This window comes from Agelaius tricolor, unplaced genomic scaffold (assembly GCF_023055355.1).
Source record: "Agelaius tricolor isolate 1412-34295 unplaced genomic scaffold, bAgeTri1.0.p SCAF_16, whole genome shotgun sequence".
In the NCBI taxonomy this organism is placed as follows: Eukaryota; Metazoa; Chordata; class Aves; order Passeriformes; family Icteridae; genus Agelaius; species Agelaius tricolor.
The window spans coordinates 2,301,089-2,313,792 of record NW_027269276.1 but is presented as its reverse complement, the minus strand read 5'-3'; the positions used below and the strand labels follow the sequence as shown (position 1 = coordinate 2,313,792).

General features: G+C 43.1%; 1 protein-coding gene across 6 annotated transcripts in view; it reads right to left on the bottom strand.

The window, feature by feature from the left end:
* Positions 1-12,434, bottom strand: part of DENND4A (DENN domain containing 4A) — a 48,364-nt gene extending 35,930 nt beyond the window's left edge. For 2 of the 6 annotated variants that reach the window (XM_071441175.1, XM_071441177.1), the window contains exons 1-2: positions 12,302-12,434; positions 3,693-3,778 (exon numbers count right to left, since the gene is read on the bottom strand). The gene's annotated coding sequence lies outside the window, so the exon portion shown is untranslated. Of the gene's footprint in view, positions 1-3,198; positions 3,220-3,692; positions 3,779-11,719; positions 12,010-12,301 lie in introns of those variants that run through there. The other 4 variants (XM_071441174.1, XM_071441179.1, XM_071441176.1 and 1 more) reach the window with 3 other exon arrangements.
* Positions 12,435-12,704: the final 270 nt, after the last annotated feature.

Sequence of the window (12,704 nt, the reverse complement as noted above, 5' to 3'; positions counted from 1 at the left end):
TAGCTAGCAAGTATTAAGACTTATCAAACTTCATGCCATCATGATTCTTGGATCTGACCAAGATTTTTGTTAAAACATAATAAATTCAGACATTTCTTACTGGTAATTTGGAAAATTATGTCCCTATTTGATAATGTGCATTTAATCAAATTGTTCCAAGCTGGCCTCAGATTTCCAGCACCGGCCCCTGCTCAAGCAGGAGGAATGGCTCAAGCTGTGCCTGGTCACCCCTACCAACCTCATCCACCAGCACAAGAGAGGCAATTCCCTCTTCCTGCTCTTATTTTGTAGGTTGGTTGTGTTTTGCTGGACTGGCTTGAGAAGCTTCTAACGTAGCAAGGACATGAGTACATGTTTTTTATTTTATGCTTATTTACATTGTTCTAGAAAATGCCAAGAAGAACCCTCAAATTATCTTTTATTTTTCTATATGGCTAATAAGCACTATGGGATGCTTTAACAAACATGATTACTGGCAAGCAATCACCAATATATAGGAAAGGAACAGTCTGATAATAACTTCAGCTTGTGTTTGAAGAGAGAAGGCAGTTACAAAACTGAGCTTAGTTTACCCTACATGCAGTTATTTCAAACACATCTGGAATATGTTACTCAGCATATATATGAAAGAAATAACTACAAATTCAAACTCCTCCCTGAGTGATATATTCAAAGACACACAAACTCAACCTCTGCATATGCTGCCTATTATCTCTCTGTCCATCTGGCTCCAGCAAAGCCAGGCAGGCTGGGAACAAATGCATGCAGACAAGGAGATGTTTAACAAAGCATCCTTAAGCTCTGGCCTAAGTCCAAACACTGACATCTTTCAGCTAATATGACAGAAGTTCTAGGTATTTTGTGACATTAACAGTACTCAGTGAAACGACATTATAGCTATTGTAACATTGAGGTTTTTTCCTTTTCTTACCAGCACCATTTCACAGAACTACACTGATTTCTAGAGTGATTCATGATGCCTTTTAGAATGAAATTATGTGTAATTTTTGATTACTAAACACTTTAGTAATCAAAAATTATACAAATGATGGCTGTTAAAACTGCAAGCAGGACCTATAACTCCAGTGTATTAACAGCACTACTCCAGTTTAATCATTACAAATTATTAAAATCCAGTTTATTATTACAAATAAACAGAATGATGTGTATGTATATATATATAATATTGAAGAATCATACCTTTACACTATTTAAACTCACCATTATTCCATATAAAATTTATACCAAAAGTCCTAAATTCAAACATTCCTTTATTCCCAAAAGCACTTTCCAGAAAAACTGGGACAAGCTCTCCTCATTTAGAGATAGTTAAAATTAGAATCCCCTACATACAAACACCTGCTATCACATAAATTTGCTTCCTAAGGTTATAGCACGTAATACACAAGTCAGCAAGACTTTCATAATTTAATGCAGATTTTACAGAAGTAAGGGAGAAAAAAAAAGGTCTGGCTGCTGATGAATTATCCTTTCACATTTATCCCATCCCTGCAAGTGTCCAAGGCCAGGTTGGACAGGGCTTGGAGCACCCTGGGATAGTGGATGGTGTCCCTGCCTATGGCAGGGGGGGAATGAGGTAACCTTTAAGGTCCCTTCCAACCCAAACCATTCAGGGATTCTACAATGGTTTTATGATTTTTGTCTTTTAATACAAAGGCTTACAGCTAAAAATGGGATAAAAAAGATAAACTTCAGTGGTATTTTAGTCTAAGGCTGACTTAGACTTTACTAGAGCTACTGTGATACTCAAATTTTCAATATTGGTTACTGGCAGAGCAGATCTATGCAAACTCTATGTTACAGACCCCAGAAAGAAGGTATGAACTGTGAGCTAACTCAATGACAAATAATCATCCTGTGAAGAGCATTTCACCTAATCTGATGGAGAATTTCTGTAGAAACTCCTACCATGAAGCCATTCCACAGTGATTTTACTCAGATATCTTACTCGGTGATTGGTGGTTGTGCCTTGCTGGTGTGAATCTCAGGCCAGCACCTGGGATAACCCTGGGATGGGGACAGGCATCAGTCCAAGGAGAGAGAGATTTCTTTCCTTATCTCCCCTGGTTTTCAGCTGCTGTGTGGCTCTATCAGCTAGAAAGCCCCAGAGCTCCCTCCTCTGCAAGGTTTCAACACAGCCTGGCCATGGGGTCTTCACTCCACCTGGGAGTTGTGCGGGAGGTCAGGAATGCTGCTCATGATCCATCCAGGGAGAAACAGATCTTTCCCTACAACTTCCATACTGTAATCTTTTTACCCTCACTCATCTCCCTACAACATCTCACCATATTGCAAGTCATCTCTGGGGGGACAAAAGGCTGCACTTTGAAGGCAATGCCATGGGATCATAACCATAATCTCTTACAAAAGTCCCTGGAAATAAATGCAATATATGGTCTTTGAGCCACCTCATGATAAAGATTTTTAATGGATGTCATACAATTAATACGACTGTAAATTAAACACCATAAAGATCAGGAAGAATCAAAATATCCTTGCAAATAACAAAGTCATGTGTAAAAAAATTATTAAACACACACACTCCAGATCATGACTATATAGATGAGAGAGCTTTTCGTAATTTCTAAAAATGTAGGATCAGGAGAAACAATCAGATAATCTCTCAGATCCACAAACTATTAGCTTGATTACTTTGCTGGAAGACAAAGGGTAAACACATCTTCACTGTTTATTCAGTGTAATTTTCTAACATCCTATTTTTTCATAAACATTCAGGAAATACTAATTGAAGATTTTTGGTATTTTTGCTGCTTGTCACCACTGCTATAATTCATTCAGTGTCCAAGCTTTTTGAACAGATCACATTCCTCATTCAAATACTGTAAGAGAAAATTGTCCACCTCTGGCAGACAAATACAACTGCCTTGTAATCTTTTAATCTGCCTTGTTGTCATTCTCATGCCTTCCTGCATTTTTCTTTGAGAGTATTAAATTGCTTATTAATTTGAGTTCCATATTAGATCCCTTTGCTGTCTAAACCAGGTGATATTTCACTTTGTAATCCTGACTCCAAAGATGTTCCATGTGTAAACAAGCAATGAATGTCTCCTAGAGTGCACTGGAGACCAGTGCAGGGCAACCTTCTTTAAAACAGTTCAAAGCTGGCGATTTATTTTTTTAAAATATTCATCATACAATAATACTCCAAGAACTTACTTCCTTTGAAGGAACATGAAGAGCAGATGAACAGAGATACAAATCAGAGGCTAATTATTAAAAATTGCCAGTAAAGTTCTAACAGCCCCCAGCATCTCATCTCATCTGTGCCTTGCTGCATCAGCCTGTGGAAGTAACCAACCCAGAGGGATGTGTCAGCTGGGCAGGCAGGAGCAAAGTGAAGTGAACTGCATCAGTCAGTGCTGCTCTGGCTACTCAGAGCCACTTCTCAGACATAACCCCACACCAATCACACGGGAGTTCAACGTCTCAAGACACGGGAGTAACTGCAGTTACACAATGAAAAAACTTCACCCCAGCTCTGAACTGCCAAAATTGCCTGGCAAAATTGTCAGACAAGCCTTTTTCCCCCCTCAGTATTTTCTTCACAGCAAGCAAACAATCCTGGGTACGAAGCAGAAGCCCTCTAATTTCACAGGAATTCCCAAAGCAGAACACAAGCCTTTTGCCCACTTTACCAATGTGTTCCCTACCTTTTCATCAGGGCATTGCTTCTATAATTTTCCTCTCTTGCTGTCAGCCAGGCTTTAACATAGACTTCTTGTTAAAGTTTCATTCCCTATAGAAACAGTAAAAATAAGAATCAAACAATGAACACATTTGTTGAAACTTACTTTCTGCACACTTCACTGCACCAGTCACATGGAATGAACACCGGGTTGCTGTAGGACTCCTTGCTAAGATAAGGTTACATATCATTTCACTAAAAAAGTAAATTAAACCAGACTTTAAGGCCAAGAAACAAAATATCAAGTTTTATGCTGGGTTGATATTTTAAGAATGCAAACAACACTTAATGCTTTAAACCAAAATAAATCAAAGAAGAGATGAGCCAGCCACTTCAAATTACTTCACCTCTTCCATTATTTTCTGACAATCAATACCTTCCGTGTCCATTCCTAGGTGTTAGCCAGCTATCAAAGCGCTCTCTCAGCCCAAAAATCTTTCAAAATCTACTTCAAACCATTTTTCTTTGCAAGATTTGGATATTTAAGCAGATCCTTCTTACTCCACAATCAGCATCTGCCACCTAGTCACCTTACCCCAATTCCTCTTGCAGTGGGTGATCCAGTCTTGCCATTTACTGCCACAATTCAGAATTTTTCTTCAGATGTGGTGAACACCAGCATGGCCACTCTTAAACACTGGTATCACCACAGACAGCTTGAACTTGTGTTTTACACTCACACTGAGGAACTTGCAAGCCCAGTGCTACCTTGGAGCACTTTGAAGCAGCAGTTTTGCTGCTTCAAAATCCACAGGAGTGAGGATAGCACCTCACTGGAGGCACTGAGACTCTGGGCTCCCAGAACAAGTCATTAACATCAGCAAGGCTGCAGTCAAAAGTGAACTTTCTTTAAAGGAAGCTTCTATTCCCCCAAGGCTTGTAGAACACCCTCAGAAGAGCATGGTGAGAAGACTGCAGCAAACAAAGTGTAACATAAGAGAGGCTGGGAATAAACACATCTCAGGAGGGTTGATACAAACCATGAAAGATTTGCTTCCATTCCTGAAGTGGAAAAATCTGGGGTATTAGATTATCAGAATTGTATTTTTAGGATCACAAAGTTCAAGGTTCTGTTCATAACACCCATCTACAAGGCCACTTCTTCGAGACTTCCCAGGAGCAATCAGCACTGTTAGTTCATTGCTCTGACAGCCCAGAGTGAATCCAGTCCCAGTGATCTCAAACCCACACAGCACCATGGACTTGCACCAGTTACAGCCAAGTACTTTCCAGTATCTGACTTTGAACATTTTCACTCAAGACTACAAAGAGAGAATGCAGGAGTAGCACAACATCATTTTCTCCAATCGTTAATATCAAGCTTCCAGGAGTGCCAGAAATTATAAATTCTGGGATCACCTGCAGACCTCAAGCACAGCTGAAAAAAGTCCAAGAAGCAGGCAGCATTAACACATGATTAATTTCCCCACGGACACTTCAAAAAACTTCTTTTCTCGTCAGCTCTCTGGAAAACCAGTGAGGAGACTTAAATGAAAGCAAAAAATATAGATTTAGGCATCATAAGGAACACAGCCAGAACTGCTGCCCGTGTACTTGCAGGTCTATTTTGTATTACTTGCAGAACTTATTTACAACTAGTTTCTTGTCCTCTACATATCAAGTAAAGGATCTACTTCAAGAAACAAGAATGCAAAGGACTTACATCATCACCCAAATACAAACAGAACTTCTCACAGCATTTTCATTTTTAGTAGGACAATGTCTGTACTTCTTCCCATTTCCTACTACAGTTCCACAAAAAACAGCAACAGAGGAAACAGGGCTAAAGTCACAAATGGCATTAGTTTTTAGACCCTACTGCACACATCTGCACTCAGTGATGTTAGACAATACAATAATTCTCAGGAACCCACCAGCCTCCACTAAACTCCCTTTGACACTGCATCAGTTTTTATTAGAAAAGAAGAAAATCAACAATAACCCAAGAGAAAACCTAAGATTTTTCTGCCCTGCATCACTGGACTGGAAATGCTACCAAGTGTTTTGCAGGCCCATTCACAAGCATCTGTACCAAGCCATGGTTTACATCTCTGATCCAACAGCTGAGGAGATAATCAAGAGAGCTCAGAAAACTTGGCAACAAAGGATCTCCAAGAGGTGCCAGGAAACAGAAAAGTGCTGGATAAAAGCACAGGGACAAAACAAAAGGCCATGAATTTGGGAGAAGAAAACAGGAATGTAGCCAAGAACTGAGGGACAAGCAGACTTGCTCAGCAGTGCTGAGGAAGAAAGATTAGGCCTAAATTCAGAGGCTAATCTAGATTGAGCAGGATGAGAACAGCAAAGTGAGCAGGAACTGGACATCTACAGCACCAAAGCTCACAGGAGGAAGCAGAGTGAGTGGCAGGGAGAAGGCAGAAAGGAACAGACTTCGCCCTGAGGGTGAGATCTGGCATATCCCACATCTCCTACACATTTCTCCCTCATTCACCAAACACTCTATTTGTTTGTTTTTCAGTGCTGTTTGTAGTCTCAATCAAATCAAAGCATTTACTAAGAGGGTCTAACAAGGCTGCTTTGGTGATCATTCCAGTTGTGCCACAGAAAAATCCTGTGAAATTCAATCCTGCCTACAAAAATTCAGGAAAGGGATGTTCCAGTATCCCACAAGATTCATGACAGAGACAAATCTCAGTAGGGCCAGTTTAAACTCCTACTTTTCTTTCTAGATTACAGTATTTATGGCCAAAAGGCACCACCAAAGACTGGAAAGGATTTCTGAAATACAACTGTGTTTGTAGGGAGGGATGCAGAAAACAAATTGTAGAAAATCAGGGGGAGGACAGCCAAAATAAGCACTATAAAATGTAAATATTACTTCATCCAAAGCACAGTTCAGCAGAGCAGCTTGTTCATGTTTTTGTATAACAATTTACTATACAACAACTTTTTAAAAGAAGTTCCCCAAACAAAATGTTCTATTTTTCTTGACACAGTAGATAAAGGCAAATGAAAATAGAAAGTCTTCCAATATTGAGCTTCAAACATAAAACCTGTCACTGAAAATGTCGAAGTCCATCAACCAAGAGTGACAGAAGCGACCTGCTTTCACCCTGCCACATTTGGACACACATGCTGACCTCAGTTTTGTTTTGAAACCATTTTCTATCCACATTAAATTCTGAATTCATGATGTGATAGAAGAAAATACAGGTGGGGATTGTTTCTAACACTTTTTGCAACATTTAAAAACAACAGAGTCTTAGACCATTTTATATAATTTTTTTTCCTTTGGCCATCAAAAATGTTCTGTAACTGCAAATTATAGGCAGGGACAGCCATGCACAGACTGCATCTGCAGGGCTGCCCCTGCTGCCTGCAGATCATCTACACCCCACTGGAAAGGTTTAATGGAGGGATAATACTCACTAACACTTCCCTCATCCAGCAAATCTCTACATCCACTTACCAAAATGTTCAGCATCTATTCCACAGAAAAATAAGTGTGCAAGTACCACTACCAGCTCAGCTGCAAATACATCCATCAATTACCACATATTGCTGGCACAGTTTCCCAGCCAGCAAAGCAATAAAAAACAACATTAGGGTCTCCTCCAGAAAATCACCATAAATTGGCTGAAGAGCAATGACATGCCAAGGTAACTACTGCTGATCCTGAAGTTAGGAATTTTGAGAATTATTCCTCAGGCCCACAGGTTTCTTCTGATGCTCAAGTCAAAGCCAAAATTCAAGAGCCCAGCCCACAAAACCCTTCTCTGTGTTTGCATAAAGCTTGCACACAAGGTGGAGGCCATCTCTTGGGACTTTTCTATTTACATACATGTACTTATACATCACACTTATTGCCTGTTCACTTTCATTTCAGATGGCCAAACTGAAATAACCTTATTAGTTAGTATTAATGATTTTCCTGACCCAGATTTTTAAAAGTCAAGATTTATGGTAAATATTAAACAGGGAGGATATAACTGGCTAATTTCTAACATGCTCCTTATTCTTCTCATCCCATTTTTAGACCACAGTTCCTCCTCCTTTCACTCCCCTCCCATTATTACTTAGGTCACTCTGTATCAGCCTCCACAGTAACCATTATCTAATATACTCATAAAACACGAGTATATTACATTTTTCATATATATATTAGATAATGCAACATATTTTACATCTAATACATTGAAAAGGTAAAAATACACCATTTAAAATAGTAAGGCCAGCCAACACTTTCTGAAGTCTTTCATTTCCACTTCTCAATTTCCTCCTGGTACTGTTTCTGAGCTCTTTAGGGAACTACCAGTGACTAGTTCTGCATCACACACTGCTACTGAAATGAGTGTTATAGATCAAACCTCTGGGCATCACTGCCCTGCATGGTTTAATTTTGACTCTGGAGTCTGTGGGAGCACTTAAGCATCAGCAGCCTATTTCCAGAGCAGGCACAGACTAAACCTGAACTGAAGGACAGCAGAAGACATCCAAGGATTATTGTGCATACAGCAAAGAACCTCCTTCACTCCAAGTGATTAATTGGTCAGTAGCAGTGCTGGAAACAGCTGATTTGTAACAAGAGTTGAACAGTAGTGATGCTTTCACAGCTTGCACATATTCATCCCCTACCTGTTGGCTGCCAGCAATTAAAATAAGGCAGAGCTGGCTTTAGCTTCCACAGGATTTGCTGCTCTTAGTATGGCAAAAAATTCTATCACAGTTTGTGTCTGCAGTAGCAGACATTATTCCCATACAGAATTGATAGATAAGTGAGCAGACCAAGGGCATCTCCTGCGCTCTTGTCACCACCCAGTGCAGCTACAGCAGAAGGACAAGGGACAGTTAACCCCAGCCCACCACACCTGCACCCGTGCATGAGGGCAAGCTCAACCTCAGCTTTCTTCAAAGCTCCTACATTTTTACAGGTTTGGTTTTGGAGGGGGATTGCAAAGTGGGGAGGGAACGGCCTGATTTGGATTTTGGGCTTTTTTTTGTTTGGATTTGTTATGAGTCAGCTTAACAAAAGTTTGAAGTTTGAATACATCCCAGAGAAACCTGATTAAAATACTGTAACAAGCAAGATAAACATACTGGAAATATACCAATCATCACAAATTGCCTCATGCTTTGTTAAGGCAGTCATACAGAAATTATTTTAGTGTCTTTTTTTTTCTTTCATTATCAGTATTATTCAGTATGACAGTTCTTTCCAGGAAACTTCTGAAAAAATACCTGAGTTCTACAGCAACACGTGTATCAAAACCTTTACCACTGGAACCCTGTCACACAGCAACACAGTTGGAAATCACCAAACATAAATTTGAACAACATTACAAAGCTATATTGACTTTTTATTTTTTAATCCAACATCAACTGGGCAACATTTGGCCTCCAAATTTCTGGTCATACCAACACCATATTTAAAGACTCAGGTCAAAGTTGAGGAAAGGACAAAAAACAGAAAGAAGGCTTCCTGCAAGTCTTAGTTTCAGGAGATAAATTTAAGATTGAGAAAGCTTTTGACTAAGTACCTATTGTGCTATTCCCATTCCAACCTGCCTGTGTTTGGCCAGGAAGCACAAACGTTTCTGCAGCCAGAGTTATAAAAAGCATTTCAACCTACTATGACTTGCAAAACTAACAGCAACTCAGCTGCTAAGGAGCATGATGGAAATAAAAAAAGGATGTTGAATATTTAAGTGACTCTGCAAATTTCTTCTTCTTGTATGAAAACCTCAAGGTTAGCAAACCCCATTATCATTCAGCCTGGTCGAGGAATTGTCTTCCTCTCTGAAGAGTCACAAGACAGTTTTCTCCAGCTATCACACACTACAGCAGGAATTAACCTAGAAATTAGTAAACCCTCAATGCAAAATCCTGCAGATTAAAAACTGACAGGCTGGCTTCTGGCAGTGGTGGTGCCCACAGCTCTTTTCAGAGTCACACAGAACAGCTGTATGAGTTACAACCTCACGCCCCTTAGGGACCAGTTGGCTTTACTCCCTACCTACTTTCCCTTTCAAGCACATATTTGAAATAGAAGCAGGTTATTGACATTGTTTCTAAGGCTTGACCTGCATCAGCTGCACCTGAGCCCTATAGCGTGTGCCAGGCTATGTCAATATTTGTGCTTTTTCTAACTAATAATTAACTCTGGCTATATTAACTAGATAACTGCTAATATTGCCATTAACACATATAGTAATTCCATTAAGCACATACAGGGGTTATGTCATACAGAACGAGCTGAAACACAAACCTGCAACCATATGGCTACCAAAAATATCAATACTCAGAGGTATGAAAATCTCAAATACTGGGAAAATATTTTTAAATAAGTCCCTGTTTAAAGAAAATAGTCCTGATGCTTTTTGTATTGCTGCTTGCAGAAGCAGATATTCTATTTTGTGCTGCTTTCTAATAAATTAACTTTTTAGAAGAGGGCATTGGGTAAAGCCTGTTCCAAAGGAGCAGAGGCCACTCAAACTTGAGGAAAGTACTCATCCAGCTGGAGCCTAACATTTCCAGAAGTAAAACATGTACATCACAGAAGCTCTTAAGGCTGTAGAGAAGCTTAATCTTTTTTGTTCTGTCTTTAAGGTTCCATGTATTTTCCCCCTTCCTCAAGCTAACCACAGAAACTCTAATGCTCTATTCTTGATAATTAAACTATTTCAATGCCAAGTCATGATAGCCCCTAAAAAACAGCTCCCTTTACCAGAGTGCCACTTTAATGCTCGCTTTAAAGAAACTTACAGACTCCTCGATACTCTAAAAGCTAGATGAAGTTTCTGCAGAACTCTAAATATAAGACTTTTTAAAAAAAGATGAGAAAAGCAAGAGACTTACAAAGTAAGACTTGCATGCTAGACACACAAACCAGAAATAATCCATTTACTCCCCCTTGACCTTTCTTGGCTAGACTAACTCAATTAGTACCCCTAAACCATCAGACACTTGCCAAGATAACATATTTGTGTTTAATCATTCAAAAAGTGAAATATTATGTACTGTAATGTAACACTTTTTACGGAAACCTCCAGTTGAGCAACAGTTCCAGAAAAAATTGTGAAATTAAGTAAAAAGCTGCCCAGAACACCATACTTCCACTCAAGTTAATAAAAAAAAAAATTAAGTTTCAGTACTAGGCAGAAAGTCAAGACCTCATTTTTAGCAAAGCAGAAGCGGCACATTTTTAAACGCAGCCTATTTGGAATAACTTCGGAATAGCAACCATCACTGGGAAGTTATTGAATACCATCATCCCTTGGCCAGCAACTTGTGCCACACGCAGACCTCATGACAGAACGACGATAAAAATGCCAGGGCTGATTTCTACAGCCGCTTCCAGCGCGTTGCATCAACCCAGGTATAGGGTAACCCAGGCTGCCGAAGGGAAAGCCGGGACAGAAACACGCACCGTGGGGCTCAGCACCGCCGGGCAATTCCGGCTGACGCAGCGGGGCTGCGCGGAAAACCCGCACATGGCTCTGGGGACACGCACACACGCGCGGGTCGGGGGAACGCGCACACAGGGGCTTTGGGGAGCGCACACACAGGGGCTTTGGGGACTGCACGGACACCCGCGGATTCGGGGACACGCACACACGGGGGTTTGGGGAAGGCGCACACACACCCGCGGATTCGGGGACACGCACACACCCCGGCCCGCCGGCGTGCAGCCCGTACAACATGGCAGGTCGGCGGCGAGGGCTCGGCCAGCCCCGCGGCCCCGCCGCCCGGGGAGCCCCTCGGGCCCGGCGGGGGCTGGCGGGAGCCTCGAGCCGACGGGCACAAGGAGAAAGGAGAAAGTTTTCCCCCTCCCACCGCGGCCCAGCGGAAAGTTACCGCCGCCCCCGCGCCGCCTCAGCCCCCGGCCCGCCAGCGCCGGCCTCCCCGCCCCCGCTGACAGCCCCGCGCCCCTTCCCCGCCGGCCCCGGAACGCGGCAGCGCCCGACCCGCGGCATCGCCTCGGAGAGCCCCCCGGCCCGCGCCCCGAAGCGGTGACAGCCCCGCCGCGCTCACCTCAGGCGGGTGCCGCGCTCCCCAGGGCGAGGAGCGGATGGTGAAGGGGTTCGGGGGGCAGCGCGCTCGGTGCCCGCGCCCTTATCTCATCCCAGCGGAGCCCGGCTCGCCCCCGCCGCCTCCCGCCGTGTGGGCGGCTCAGGCGGGATCCCCCCTCCCCTCCGCCGCCATCTTGGCTGTCACGGGGCGGGGGAGGCGGGCGGCGACCCGTGATCGCGGCGGGGCGGGCGCGGGACGGCACCCGCCGGGTCCCGCGGCTCCTGAGGGGGGAGCAGCCGTGCCCCACCTCCCACCGGGTCCCCTCTGAGCGCTCCCCCTCGCACCGCGGGTCTGCCGCTCCCGCCTTCCCCCTCACTGAACGCGGCCCCTCCGCTCCCGCCTTCCCCCCTCACGGAACGCGGCGCCGGTGGCTCCGAGCCATGAAGGGGGGAGCGGGGCTCCCTAAGCGAAAGCGCCTAAAACACAGCGCGCAGACCACGGGCTCGACTGTGCCTCCCCCCACCTCAGCCTTTTAATCTAGACAGCATCTTTAATTTAAACCGAAATTAATCTCCGGCCCAGATAGGCCGGGATTTGGCTCACCTGCGGCGCCCGTCGCCTGGACCCGGAGGAGGTGCCGGCTGTCTGGAAAACAAGGGATGAGAAAACCGAGGGATTTTCTGCAGGCTTGATGTAACCCGCAGCAGGCTGTTGCATCAAAGACTAGAAAAAGAACCCGAGACAAAAATAATCTTTTAAGAGCGTGCAGCTAAGATTAGTGCAGTGTGTCAAGATGTTGCTGAGCGCAACAGAACGAGTCCTGCCTGTACCCACACAGAAATAAATACTACTTTTCTGGCACCTTGTCCATTGCAACCCTGAGTTTCCAAATTTGATACCAAAGTGCTGATTAGGGATTGGTTCCAGCCATACAATTTTGAGTTTGAATTCAGTCTTACCTCAGTTCTGGATGTTTGTCTTAAGGGTTTAGATGTGGCTTGTTATA